Source organism: Eleutherodactylus coqui, chromosome 9 (assembly GCF_035609145.1).
Source record: "Eleutherodactylus coqui strain aEleCoq1 chromosome 9, aEleCoq1.hap1, whole genome shotgun sequence".
Lineage (NCBI taxonomy): Eukaryota > Metazoa > Chordata > Amphibia > Anura > Eleutherodactylidae > Eleutherodactylus > Eleutherodactylus coqui.
In genome coordinates, this window is record NC_089845.1 from 123,670,208 (window position 1) to 123,685,420 (window position 15,213).

The 15,213-nt window shown below is 52.9% G+C and overlaps 1 protein-coding gene across 3 annotated transcripts in view; it reads right to left on the reverse strand.

The window, feature by feature from the left end:
* WWP1 (WW domain containing E3 ubiquitin protein ligase 1) overlaps positions 1-15,213 on the reverse strand; it is a 113,257-nt gene that overhangs the window by 81,249 nt on the left and 16,795 nt on the right. The window contains exon 1 of one of the 3 annotated variants that reach the window (XM_066578449.1): positions 1,612-1,680. The exons of the other annotated variants lie outside the window; for them this stretch is intronic. The gene's annotated coding sequence lies outside the window, so the exon portion shown is untranslated. Of the gene's footprint in view, positions 1-1,611; positions 1,681-15,213 lie in introns of those variants that run through there. 3 annotated transcript variants of the gene reach the window in all.

The window sequence follows — 15,213 nt, forward strand, 5'->3', positions numbered from 1 at the left end:
CCATATAGACGGGGGATTTTAAATGGTCCTAGAGATAAAAGATTCCAAAAACATCAAATCAGGTGACCTTGGCGGCCATTCTCCTGGACCTCTACGCATATTTCTGGGGCCATTTAAACTCCCCCGTGTATGCTGCAGTGGCCAGGCTTGGTAATGCAGGTAATTTATTTCAATGGGAACTTAACCTGCAGTACCAAGTCTAGCCACTGCAGTGGAACAGAGCTGCCCGATTCCTGCCCAGAGTCATTGGAGACAGAAGCAGTCCATAGCCAGGTTTCGGTGATTTCAATGGGAGTGAAGCCAGCTATTGCTCTTCTACATCCTTTCCCGATGACGTTTGCCCGGTCTGCTGTCTGTGCAGAAGGGATAATTAGCTGATTGCTGGGATCCTAAGCGGCAGGTTCCTGGGGATTAACTATTGATGACTTATCCTGAGGGTAGACCATCAAGTGTTTTTACCTGGAAAACCCCTTTAAATGGGAACCCAGTTACAGGTGGATTGGCAGCAGAAAGAATGGAATAGGTAAGCGGTCATTCACATCAGTGTCGGAAGCTCCGCTTGGAACCTCTGTAGTTGACTTCCAAAATGCCAGAAATCGAACAAACCCCATTATACTCAATGGAATCTGTTCTGTTTAGCCAAGGGGTGCCCTTGTCCTGCTCCCTGATCAGTAAATCCGAACCTCCGAACACTGATGTGAATGATCCCCAATATACCTTCCTCCCCTCCAGCGCTTGGACAAATTCTGGGACCAGAGGCTTACCGGTACTTTAGAAGAGCTTTACAACTAGCGAGCACCAATACGGGAAGGTGTAGCATTCTACTAAATATCATGTGTCTGGCTTTTGATAGTGTCCCTGCGTACAACCTTTGTCCCATCTATGGTCCATACCACAGGTGCCCCTCTAGTACTTGGCCAAGCACAGCTGGGGACTACGTTTTGACAAAGGGGATTAGAAGTTGCGCAATCTTCCTCTGGCTGCACCGATCTCCAATGTCGTCCTGTGCAGATTTTCATGTCCCATTTGGCTCAAGAGACTCTAAAATCTAGTAAATTTTGACCATTTTCCCCAATGTTGCAGACGACAACCACAAGTGACACACGGGTGCCATCATGCGATGGTCTTATACCCAGGATTCCGCTAGCAGCTGAGCACTGCAGTCCCTTCGTTCCAGCAGCTGGCGGAGGGTCTAAGCACCAATAACTCCTGACATGTCAAAAGTTGATTAAAAGGACAGGCAGTGAGCCTTTAAATTATATCCCCTAACCAATACCCCCATCACCATACTCCAAAATCTAGTGCGTATATTATAATTCAGCTCCCATATCAATTGCAAAATAAAAAAATATATATAAAAAAAAAATAAAAAAACATAAAAATCATCACAGTATTTGAGAAAGGAAGCGGCATCGTCTCTGCGCTACTTGCAGAATAAATGGTCAGAAAGCAACAATGCATCTGTGTTCTCACACGAGACCTCCTCTGCACTGACAGTTATGTATCCCATTAGCATCCCGTGCATGGGGAAAAAATGGGATCCCGCAAGTGCAGGTACCCAGTAATGTGACGAGTCTGCAGGAGGGTGCAAGAAATAAAAGATGCACTCACTGTGTCGGTGTAGTCCATAGCAGCAGCAGCTCTATCATGTACACCTCCTCCTCCCTGTGCCAGTGACTCCGGACACTGCCAGCCATGTGACTCTGATGTCACCACATACAGGGAGGTGTATGGGACAAATCTAATCACTTTCAAAAGTCTCACTGCGACTGCAAACACGAAGGAGAAATAGGATTTGGGATTTACGGGGTTAGATCAGACTACAGTGATGTGTGTACAACTTTGTATCAACTGCTCCAGGAGTTCTGAGACAACTGCAACATTGTAGCACACTGAACGGCCGCTTTATTATAGACACCCAGCGTGTTGGAGCTGCTTAGGAACCGCAGCAATCCGTCGTAGCGTAGATTCCGCTAGGTGCCGGTGTGTTCTCCAGGGATGTCGGCCCCTGCGGACAGGAAATTTCTTGCAGTCAGCACAAATTGGATGAAGGCGCTGATATGCTAGCCGACAGGAAGGGGTCCTCCAGTCATGCTGCTTGTGCCAAATTCTGACCTCCCATCAGCACGCTGCAACAGAAATCTGGGCTCCTCTGACCCGGCGAATGTTTTTCCACTGATCCAATTTTTACGTTGCGCTCTTTTACACACCGAGCGCAACGGTTTTCGATTTCTTTAATGGTATTTATACACGGGATGACACGTCGGGCGCGGATGCCCTATAGGTCATCCCAGAGCGATGATCCTTGCTAAGTAATGGAGGTGGAGCTCCGGGGATTGTTCCAACCCGCCCGCTTCCATTCCAAGTAAACAGGCAGTTGTTCATAGATGAGCAGCTGCCTGTTGACACGGGCCGATCGGTGTTCAGTCTTTATGTATGCAGAAACTGAATGACGAGCAGATTTCTAGTTAGGCCAGGCTCACTCGACGGCGTTCGTACAGTGTATTCCACGTGAGGGACCTTGTGCACGTAATACACTGTAGCCATGTTGCCACACGCAAGAAGAAAAAAAAACCATTGCATTTCTTATTTTGGCGCGTATTATGCCAACATACACTCCAAGAAAGTCCATGGTGATGAGCGGCACGCAGCAATGTGATTACGTACTGACTACGTACTGCGCACATATATCTCACAGCCCGACGTGTGAGCCGGGCTGAAGTCGTTCAGTTGTGCGTGCATGTAGAGCGACAGATAATCACTGGATTACGTGTAAAAGGGCGCTGGTCATCTGTCGTTACAGTCCATCTGTGCCAAGGAACGACGGGTTGCATGTTTGAACAATTAAGGGCTCATGCCCACAGAGAGCTGGATACGCCTTTGGATTTACACAGCGGTAGTACCGCTGTGGTTAACAAAAGTCCCCGCTGTGTATCGCGGAAAAACGTGTGTTTTTCTGCGGTCCCCTTTAATACTATATTAATGGAGACATCCGCTGCAGAAAAATGCTGTGAAATAGAACATGTCGCAGTTTTTTTCCCATAGCAGAAATCGCGGCAGAATCCCGCATGTGAGCACGGACAGGCAGAAAAGCTGCGTTGTATTTGGCTGCAGTCTGCCTGACTCCGCGGCGCCTGTTCCTGACATCCTCCTCTGACCCCTTTTGTCGATGTTACATCTCCAGAACCTCTATTGCTGATGTTTTGCCTTGGTCACTGGTCCAATTTCCATACAGGAAGCAGTACAAGGTCACCGTTCGCCCTACTCTTCAATATAACATTCCTTGATGGATTCCAGTCATGTGCCATGAAAGAAATGTTACAAGGTTCCACCAATATCTTTAGGCTTGGTTTACATGGGGCGGAATTACCGTGCGGAAAGTCCGCCCGCGGCTCCTAATCCCGGGATTAGCCAGCTAAGTGGACAAGATTTTGCGGAAACTGACATGCGGCACAGAATTCAATTCTGCAGCATGTCAATTCTTTTCTCATTTCCTCAGTGGCCTCTCTCCTCTCTATGGGGAGAGAAAGCCACAGTGGAAAGCAAACAGCGAGACCGCTCCAAAACCAAAACACACCTGTGTAATCAAGAACTGCTAACTAGTCCTATAGCCATTTTGGGCTTCCTTCCTGACCCCTTCCCTACTCTCTTCTACATCCATTACCTCCAAGTAATCCGGGAATTTAAAAAATATATAAACTTGTTAACTTTCAGATCATTACACAGCTGCCGACAGCGGTCTGCAACAGCAATGGCGGCTCTTAAGCTTTTAAATGCCCCTGTCAATTCTGACAGCAGCATTTAAAATGGCCCAATCAGCAGTCTCACCCCGCCCCCCCCTCCCGCTCCATGTATTGCAGTCACTTCCATGCAATGCACCCCGTCTGATGCTTATCAGGCACCATCTTGTGATAGTGAGATTTTTTTTTTAACTTTCAGTTTCACATCATTCCCATGATTCATCAGCACAGCATTAGCTGAGGCTATACTATTTTTGCCTGCTGGGGGGACAGTTTAATTATCATTACCTTCTATATTCCCCTAAATAAGCTACAGACCATAAGTATATAGTCAGGAGGATAAGCTGTGATCTCCTCCATTATAACTGTGTGACAGATTGTGTCCCCCCCCTGTAGGCAGTTTCTGTGGTTGGAATCACGTAATAGTGTGACAGAAATAAACGTGAAATGGAATAGAAAATTATTTCATAACGTCAAGCAGATCTGAGCGGGTCAGAATTGAGATCACATGACCATCTGAGGAAAAAAGAAGCTGGGAGCTTCAGACAAAGAAAGAAATAACTGGGGGAATAACTATGTAATTAATGAAAAAGGGAGGGGGGGGGGGGGGGGAGGAGAATCACCAGAGTGACGCTTTAATAAGATCGATCAAGAAGTCATACGTACTCCAAAATGGTACCAAAAAAGGCTTTCACACAACCCCATCCACAGGGAAAAAAATGGTGGTAGTCAGGGGACTGCGGAGGGTTATAGTCTAGTAGCACAGAAAAAAAAAAACATTAAAATTTCGTATTTTAACAAAACAAAGTTACGCCATTTTTGCAGCAGCATATACGCCAAGTGTTTAGTACATTAAAGTAGTACCACCGAATATGGCGATTCCTACAGGAAACGAACCCTCAGACCGCTATCACACGGCAGAGAAGCGTGAGAGATTTGTGCACGAATATGAACCGTCTTCCCTTGAATGGCGTCATATGCAGGAGCGATTATGTATCTGCGGGCGGCCCCTGGGAATGCCTCCTCATTGTTTTCAATGGGACGGGAAACCGCATCGCTCGCTGTGTAAGGTGCACGCAAGTGCCATGCGGGGATTCCCATTGAAATCAATAGAAAACACTTGTGGATCCTCCAATGTGGCTGAAAGCCGCGCCGAATTATTGCAGCTGTACTGAAGTGATGGGAAGCGTTCGCCACAAACGCCGGGCATCCGCAGGTACATCGCACATTTCCGAGCGGGATGCCAGGCAGAGTTTCATGGACTGATATCGCCTGTGTGATATAAGCCTCTGTTACGCTGAGGTAAAATTAACCCCTTATGGACATGGCCTACTTTGGCTTTAACGACAGCGTTTTTTTGGAGGCAACCCATAGGTTTTATTGGTACTATTAAAAGTTTTATTATATATAGAAAATTTTGAAGGCAGGGTGAATGTGGGATTTGTTTTTTTTTTTTTTTTTGCATCGCTGCATTCAGAGTCCCACAATGTTAATTTTTCAGTCGATGGCGCCCTGCGAGGACTGTGATGAGCTGTAATTTTTTATAGTTATCACATTTTTTCAGGGGGCGGTAACAAAGTAAGTATTTTGGCTCAGGTTTTATTTTTTTGACATGCAGGATAAATGGGGTGTTCAATTTACTGTACAGCTCTGGTTGTCATGGCAACCCATTGGCCCTCCATGATTATATAGCAGAGGGCCGATGTCATCACACCTCCCCTGTGATCCTTTGACATGCTGCGATCTACATCGATCGCGGCATGTATGGTGTTAGCAGCAGGGATCGGTGTTCTGTTGCAACAGGAGGCCAGCTTTCAGTCAAAGCCAGCTCCGGCTGCAGGATGGCACAGGCTCAGCTGCTGAGGCCGTGCCATCCACAGGACGCAAGTTCCCGTCCTGTTGTGTTAAGGGCCATTAAAAAGGGGTAAAGAGTTTGTTTTTTTGTTGTTTTTTTTAAAGTTTGTAGTTGTACAAAAAGACTAAATAGTGCGGCTTTATGTTCTACACAAACGTGATGGGTGCGTTAAAAAGCGCCAACCCGCATGAAAATAGGACAACGCTATAAACTCTGTTCAAGCGCATGTCTGCGAGGCCCCATTGAAATCAATAGCGGTGCTGTACATAGGACATGCTGTTATTTTTTTTCTTCTTTAATCCCTTTAGTGGTACGCCCGGAAAATCTTTGGGGCTTGCTGCACTGACCAGGCAGTTAAACCCCCGAAGATTTCGGTGAACAGCTCTAGTGCTGAAATGTGCAGAACACTGAGCTGTCATGTGAAATCTTCCATTGTTGACTCTTAAAAAACCTGCTCTGTGAGGCATCACATGGTAATAATAAAGCTGACGCTGAAGGGGTTAAAGCACAACATCAGTTTGCATGAGGAAAGTGCACAATTTAATTCAATGAGTCCGTATTCCGTCAGTAAAAACCATAAGGCCAGAACATCCGTCCGTGTGAACGGACCCCGACACACTGATGACCCCCCCCCCTCCTCACATTCACTGGTCACCCGGCCGGACTGCATTCACTAGAAGGGATCTGCACCGCAGCTATGCAGCGTGCAGCACTGACACATCTGATCTGTGGGGGTCCCAAGCAGCGGCCCACCACCTGTCTGGCATCGATGACTTATTTGATGTCCTATAAGCAGAAATAGCAATCAAAAAGAAAAAAAAAAACCTGCTTTTGGGTATGAATGCAGACTTCTGGAACAAAAAAACAAAGCAAAACAAAAAAAAGATGCCAAATCTCCCCCCAGGATTAGTATTTGCTGCCCTGGTGCTCGGCTTTGGCGGCAGTGCGGTCATGCAGGCACGTAAGCCTACAGTACCTGCGAGCAGCTCTCTATGCTGCATTGAGCCTCTCACTGCAGTGCTGAGCCAGACGGATGCCATCCTCGCCATCTGCCGGAGACTATTAGCATACAGGCACCTTCCCCTCACATCTTACAGCAGCGTTCACCCACAGCAGCTCGAAAAATACAGAGAGAAGTCCTGGAAGCACTTGCTGACGGCAGGATGACCGCGTAATAGAAGGATATATAGCCTGTGGGGCAGCGAGGCACAAATACACGATGGGTATAATGCAGCGTTTTACCGCTGTACTGTCACTGACTCCATTCACCGTGTATTAGGCGATGAGATCCCGCCCGTGTGAGCCCGCTCTGAGGGCGCCATCTAGTATCTCGCAAGTGAAGCCGACAATTGTATAGCGACTGCTGCTAGCGCACGCGATTTCCCATCAAATTGTCAGCTATAGACCGGCCATACGCAACCAGTGAAAGTGCTTTCTGCCAAAGGCGCAAAAAGGAAAACGTCCCCTCCAGCAGCTGCCGATCATCATGTGATCAAAAGGCTTCTAAAAAAGGCCAACTACAATATAAAATATAAAGCAGCCAAGACCGCGCCAGGCCCGCCGAAGGGGGCCCGTCAGCCCCGCGTCAGCCCCGCGTCAGCCCCGCCGAAGGGGGCCCGTCAGCCCCGCGTCAGGCCCGCCGAAGGGGGCCCGTCAGCCCCGCGTCAGGCCCGCCGAAGGGGGCCCGTCAGCCCCGCGTCAGGCCCGCCGAAGGGGGCCCGTCAGCCCCGCGTCAGGCCCGCCGAAGGGGGCCCGTCAGCCCCGCGTCAGGCCCGCCGAAGGGGGCCCGTCAGCCCCGCGTCAGGCCCGCCGAAGGGGGCCCGTCAGCCCCGCGTCAGGCCCGCCGAAGGGGGCCCGTCAGCCCCGCGTCAGGCCCGCCGAAGGGGGCCCGTCAGCCCCGCGTCAGGCCCGCCGAAGGGGGCCCGTCAGCCCCGCGTCAGGCCCGCCGAAGGGGGCCCGTCAGCCCCGCGTCAGGCCCGCCGAAGGGGGCCCGTCAGCCCCGCGTCAGGCCCGCCGAAGGGGGCCCGTCAGCCCCGCGTCAGGCCCGCCGAAGGGGGCCCGTCAGCCCCGCGTCAGGCCCGCCGAAGGGAGCCCGTCAGCCCCGCGTCAGGCCCGCCGAAGGGAGCCCGTCAGCCCCGCGTCAGGCCCGCCGAAGGGAGCCCGTCAGCCCCGCGTCAGGCCCGCCGAAGGGAGCCCGTCAGCCCCGCGTCAGGCCCGCCGAAGGGAGCCCGTCAGCCCCGCGTCAGGCCCGCCGAAGGGAGCCCGTCAGCCCCGCGTCAGGCCCGCCGAAGGGAGCCCGTCAGCCCCGCGTCAGGCCCGCCGAAGGGAGCCCGTCAGCCCCGCGTCAGGCCCGCCGAAGGGAGCCCGTCAGCCCCGCGTCAGGCCCGCCGAAGGGAGCCCGTCAGCCCCGCGTCAGGCCCGCCGAAGGGAGCCCGTCAGCCCCGCGTCAGGCCCGCCGAAGGGAGCCCGTCAGCCCCGCGTCAGGCCCGCCGAAGGGAGCCCGTCAGCCCCGCGTCAGGCCCGCCGAAGGGAGCCCGTCAGGCCCGCGTCAGGCCCGCCGAAGGGAGCCCGTCAGGCCCGCGTCAGGCCCGCGTCAGCCCCGCCGAAGGGAGCCCGTCAGGCCCGCGTCAGGCCCGCCGAAGGGAGCCCGTCAGCCCCGCCGAAGGGAGCCCGTCAGCCCCGCCGAAGGGAGCCCGTCAGGCCCGCCGAAGGGAGCCCGTCAGGCCCGCCGAAGGGAGCCCGTCAGGCCCGCCGAAGGGAGCCCGTCAGGCCCGCCGAAGGGAGCCCGTCAGGCCCGCCGAAGGGAGCCCGTCAGGCCCGCCGAAGGGAGCCCGTCAGGCCCGCCGAAGGGAGCCCGTCAGGCCCGCCGAAGGGAGCCCGTCAGGCCCGCCGAAGGGAGCCCGTCAGGCCCGCCGAAGGGAGCCCGTCAGGCCCGCCGAAGGGAGCCCGTCAGGCCCGCCGAAGGGAGCCCGTCAGGCCCGCCGAAGGGAGCCCGTCAGCCCCGCCGAAGGGAGCCCGTCAGCCCCGCCGAAGGGAGCCCGTCAGCCCCGCCGAAGGGAGCCCGTCAGCCCCGCCGAAGGGAGCCCGTCAGCCCCGCCGAAGGGAGCCCGTCAGCCCCGCCGAAGGGAGCCCGTCAGCCCCGCCGAAGGGAGCCCGTCAGCCCCGCCGAAGGGAGCCCGTCAGCCCCGCCGAAGGGAGCCCGTCAGCCCCGCCGAAGGGAGCCCGTCAGCCCCGCCGAAGGGAGCCCGTCAGCCCCGCCGAAGGGAGCCCGTCAGCCCCGCCGAAGGGAGCCCGTCAGCCCCGCCGAAGGGAGCCCGTCAGCCCCGCCGAAGGGAGCCCGTCAGCCCCGCCGAAGGGAGCCCGTCAGCCCCGCCGAAGGGAGCCCGTCAGCCCCGCCGAAGGGAGCCCGTCAGCCCCGCCGAAGGGAGCCCGTCAGCCCCGCCGAAGGGAGCCCGTCAGGCCCGCGTCAGGCCCGCCGAAGGGAGCCCGTCAGGCCCGCGTCAGGCCCGCCGAAGGGAGCCCGTCAGCCCCGCGTCAGGCCCGCCGAAGGGAGCCCGTCAGCCCCGCGTCAGGCCCGCCGAAGGGAGCCCGTCAGCCCCGCGTCAGGCCCGCCGAAGGGAGCCCGTCAGCCCCGCGTCAGGCCCGCCGAAGGGAGCCCGTCAGCCCCGCGTCAGGCCCGCCGAAGGGAGCCCGTCAGCCCCGCGTCAGGCCCGCCGAAGGGAGCCCGTCAGCCCCGCCGAAGGGAGCCCGTCAGCCCCGCGTCAGGCCCGCCGAAGGGAGCCCGTCAGCCCCGCGTCAGGCCCGCCGAAGGGAGCCCGTCAGCCCCGCGTCAGGCCCGCCGAAGGGAGCCCGTCAGCCCCGCGTCAGGCCCGCCGAAGGGAGCCCGTCAGCCCCGCGTCAGGCCCGCCGAAGGGAGCCCGTCAGCCCCGCGTCAGGCCCGCCGAAGGGAGCCCGTCAGCCCCGCGTCAGGCCCGCCGAAGGGAGCCCGTCAGCCCCGCATCGTGGTTTTTCACCCGAATCACATAAATCATGGTTTTAGATAACGGCACTAAATCTCGTCTTCGTCACCATATGTTTAATGTCCTCCGACAGAAGGGAGAGGGGGGGGGGGTCCTCTATTACACGGACCGATGTCACCATTAAGATTGCTGCGTCCTACGAGAATCTGAATGAATACCATTCAATGTAAATGCTCGCACCGACAGAATGACATACGGTAATTCATTCTCTTATCATTCAATTTCTGCAGGCATAAAAACTGAACGATGATCGGCCTGTGTACACAGGCAGCTGTTTTATGAATGACTGCCTGTTTACCATGAATGGAGGTGGGCTGGAACAATCCCCGCCGCTCCGCCTCCATTCACCGAGTGATGACGTTCCTGCGTAAAAGCACAAGAACAGCACATTGGGCATCTGCACCCAGCAGGTGCACCCAAAGACGCATCTGACCAATCACGTCTCAGCGGACTACATGACACTGAAGAAAGTCATTTATTTTACAAGAAACTCTAGACTTGTCAGAAGTCTGGTGGGATTACTTCATTATGCCCGCTCTTCCTCAGGGTGGTCTAACATCTGCGCTGGGGATTCAGCTTTCGAGGAAAGGGTAAACCCCGGCCGAACACCTCCATCTCAGGATGAAACCTCCCGATTCCCTGTAAAGAAGCCCTAGCTGCATTAGATTTAAAAAAAAAAAGGAACACTTCCCTAGCAGGGTCCGTCCGGGTCCTACCGCTGCTCTCTGGAGCTCCGCTGTGAATCTTGCAGTCCTCGTTCACCCACAGATGATCACTTACTGGTTACGGGATTCATAAATCCCACCTCCAGGAAGCAATAGCTGATTGGTTCTCGACCGCTGCTCAGCCAATCAATGCAGTGCTCGATGAACCAATGCGATTGCTCTGATTGTTTCATCGAGCGCTGCATGGATTAGCTGAGCAGCAAAGAACCAATCACAGCCATCGCAATGTAGAGGAGGGATTTATGAATTGGGCAATCAACTCAGCATGTCAGAGAGCTGGAGAGCAGCATGAGGGACCTAGACCGAGCTGGAGCTGTCCAGTGAGGCATGGGAAATGTCCGGATTTGACCTGCGGTGTATCTTCATGATCCACGTGAAGACAATGGGGCATCATCTGCTCCCTGCTTCACCACCCAACCCTCCACTGCGGCCGTTGGCAGCTTGGAGCAGGCAGGCACGATGCGGTGACCTCATTGTGCCCACAGCACTGGGCACTACACAAAAAAGTGCAGTTACTTCCGAGACCACGAAAGGAGACTGGAGGGGAATAGAGGTGTTTGCGTTGACAGCGGCCATCACAGGTGACCACTGCAGCCAGTCAGTCACCTCGTTTTCCTGGCATCATGCCGCCAATGTCTGGAGTTTAGGAACACACCGCTGGTTTTGTTTTTAGAGGTTATACCCCACAGCAAAAACATGACAACTTTATTCAGTCAGTAGGATTAAATGACAACACTATAAATTTGGTAAGCTACCTTCTGACAGCCATAACTTTTAGTCCTTCTGATGACGGGGTTGCGTGAGGATTTTTTTTGCTAGACAGCCTGTGGTTTCTATTGGCACCATTTTCAAGTACATATGATTTTTTGATCACTTTATTAACTTTTTTTCTTTGAGACGGGGCGATGACAAAAGTGCAATTGTGACTTATTTTCTGACAACATTCAGGATAAATCGGCTGCCGATCCTGCTCCAAACAAACCGTGCGGCCAGATGACGTACATGTACATCCTATAGCGTGAAGGGGTTAATATCGGATTGTGACATGCCTACCTATATTACACGCACCCATGGCCAAGTAACAGAGGGTAGGTTATCACTTCCATAGAAGTCCTATGTGGTCCCGGTTTTGTAATCACGTGTGAGCGGTAGACAAATGACCAGCGTGTTTGTTTACCGGAGGAGCGCTGTTTCAGCAGTTTTCTTGGCATCATACATGGGACGCCCGCCCTCATCTCAGCTGCAAGGAGCCCAGAACATATGGCGCATCTCTGGGAATACAATAACTGGGAACGAGGCCCAATCAGATTTACTGACAAAACAAACATCTTAAAAAGTGAAAAAACAGGGATCCCAGGAGGGCCGGACTGGGGAACGTCTTATGGTGAAAGCAGACTGAGCTGTATGTTCAACGCACCGCCAAAATAATCTACAATGGGGGCGCTCCAAGCCTGCAGAGCAGCTGCTCTCCATGTTTAGGATTTTCGCGAACATACGCAAGCGTTAGTGCTGTGTGAAAGCAGACGGAAGCCTACAATGCTGCATCCAGGATAGCCAGATTTGGCAGACATTAAAAGGGTTCGACTTACCCATCCTCACCCCCGATGACCCAGCGCTGCAGCCCTGCTGGTCTTTGTGTCGGAATGGATACCACCTGACCATTGCAGCCAATCAGAGGCCGCAGCTGTGCTGTTCTCTTGGCACCATAGCTCCCAGCATCTGAGTGGTGATGCCAGGAGAATGCAGCGATCATGTGCCATTCTCCTGGCATCACTGCTTAGATGCTGGGGGCCAGGATACCAGGAGAACAGCACTGCTGCGGCCTCTGATTGGCTGCAGTGGTCAGGTGATAGTCATTCCTAAAGAAAGACCGGGGGGAACTGCAGGGGTACAGCGCTGGACCAGGAGGACTGCAGGGGTGCAGCACTGGGTCGCCTGGGGGTGTGTGTGTGTGGGGGGGGGGGGGGGGGGGGGTTTGAATAGAAAACTGATCAAACTTTAGGGCTGATCAAAGTTAGAGTGCATATGTGGTGTCAGAATGAAAGCCCTTTTACGCAGCGAGCACTGATCAACGAGATCGCCACCCTTTTGACTGGTTTTCACAAAAAAAGATTTTTTTTAAAATGTAAGAGGGACGAACAAGTAATCAGGCCCCTCCTAGTTATATCGCCATCAACAGCACACGACCCCTAGAGGGCACTTTCACACGAACGTATTATTACAGAGGATTCCGTACCAATCTGCCATAGGCTCCCATGCTGCCGACCAAGATGCATGGCAATCAGCATATCATTGCGTACTCATGTGCAGCCGCCCTTACACGGGGAGATCACCAAGCAGAAGCTTCATTGCAGGAGTTCCGGCAGCTGAGAGCGAGTGTGCGCTGGGTGTGCTGGCTCTGAAGTGTGTTGTGTCTTCAGTGTGACAATAGAAGGGAGTCGCTTCTATTTATTCACGGTTCCTCCCTTACTACATAAATTACTTTGATCTCGGCTGAACGCACATGGGCGTATCCGGAGCTCCTGATCCCGCAGCAAGTACTGCCCATAGACATGCTTTGTGAAATCGCCTTTCCCTGCGATTTCTTGTGCGCGGTGGGAAAAATCGCAGCATGTTCTATTATGGCGCGAGCCTCGCACGGACGGCTTCCATTGATGCCAATCGAAGCCGCCCATCAGCATTGAGCAATGCACACGGGCCGCGGGATCCGCATCATCGCCTAGTGACGGTGCGTCACACACCGGTACCAGGGGTCAATGCGGGGCACAAGGTTGGATTCCGACCAGTTCGTGTGCATTTGGCCTTAAAAGGGGTGTCTGAGGGGCTTTGTCCTCCCAGAACATGTGCAGTAACAAACAGATATATATACTCCCAGCATCTCCCACACCACTGCTCGGTCCTCCTTGCCCAGTGTTTACAGTCAGCAGTCAGTCTGTTAACAGGATGTCAAGGAGGAGACTCCAGAGACAAAAAATCTTGGACAACCCTTTTAAGTTAGGTGCACCCCTTCATTAATTATAAAGTGGTCTATGAAGGACAATGCTGCCCCGTGTATATCTTGTGCCACCTTTGCAGTCCTTGACCAGCGTTGGAGGATGCACACTGCTGTATGAGATGTGTGCATGTTACAAGCTTTGCCTGAGGATGGGTTGTCACCATCTCAGTTCTGGAAAAACCCCTTTAAGTGGTCCATAAAACTGTAGTCTCCGGCATGCATCGAATTCCCTTGAAGTGCTGATGTGGAAGCAATCTACTGGATCTGCAGGTTCTCCTATAATGAATTCTCACATCAGAGTACAGCGGCCAGCGAGGACATCTGCAGTGAGATGATTTGCATATAATTACAGTCATTTAACAAGTGCACGGTCTCCACTCGATAACCGCTTTAATGATGACACCATTACATGTTTTGGCCAGTTTCCCAGTCTTGGTCATTTATAATTAGCAAATCAAGATAACGAATAGAGCTGATAATGATTTTCCGGGGTGTAAAAAAAAAAAAAAAAGTTTGCATGTCACCAACGCTTATTACCTGGAGTTTTAGCCCCCTGAGAACTTCAGCTGAAAAAACACAAGATGCAATAAAGCCCCAAGGAATATGTAACACGCGATGTACACAGGAACGCTTCAGAGTAGCATCAACGGAGGCAGCGTTACAGGAGACCGGTTACAATGTCCCGGTGGACCGCTTCTGCAGTCAGGGCCACAAAAAGGCTCAATACATAGAGGATCTATCTGGAACACGTAACAGTGCCGGAATGACGTCAGTACCCCAAACTGTAGATGAATGATGCATCCATCGCTGAACCATCGCTGGGTTTCTACTGACCAGAAGAGACCTTGCTTCATTCCTGCTCGTGGGACTACAAACTACGGTCACTGCAGATGATTTAAGAGATCATTGCATGAGACTGGGTTTTGCACGGTGCACAAACCCAAAAATTGTGTGCCAATGGTTTAAAGGGGCTGCTCAGTTGTAAACTATTGATGGCCCATCTGCAAGATAGACAATCAATAGCAGATCAGTGGAGGTCTGCTGCCAGGGCCCCCCATTAATCAGATGCTCTCGGGGTAAGTGTGCTTGTGTATTTCTGCAGGAAGTAGACAGCTCCGTTCCCACTGTGGTGGCAAGGGTCTGTATTACAGGCAAGGATCCCATTGAAGTGAACAACCTGGGCACAGCAATGGGCATGGACTTGTCAGCTTCCTGCAGAAAACATCTTATGGCTCTTTTACACGGGCCGACAAGTCTTTCAAATGACTGCAAAAGCACTGACGTCACGGCTAAGGTTGTCAGCGCTCTTGCAGAGCGTTTACATGGAGACTTGCCGCTGGATCGTTGGCTTCTCGCTCAGCGCTTCACCTCCTACGTGAGCGTTTACACAGAATGAGAAGCCAGCAATGTTTAGGCTGATGACTGCAGCGTACATAGTGCAGCAAAAACATGACTTTTTGATCGCTTTTTATTAATATAATTGACAAAAAAAAAAAAGCGCAAATTCTGACATTGCTTTTTTTTCCAGACATTCACAATGCTGGATAAATATTGCATTATTTCGATAGTTCAGACTTTTAAGCCTGGCTCACATGACCGTATACGTAAAAAGTGGCGTGAGCCACGTGACGTTATACCGCTGTAGAGCCGGTCTATCGCCACACGAAGCGTATCGCACTCACGCTGGCAGGAAGTCTTATTTTCTTTGTTTAAATTTCCAGCTCTGCCGCTTCCCCATAGAGACAATTCACGCTCCCATCGCGCCTGCGCTCTATCGCATGTAATACAGCAGGTTCTATTTTGTAGTGTATTTTGTGTTCGCGTAATACATACAGGCCAGTGTGAGCAAAAGGGCGTAAATCAATTTATCTGAATACCT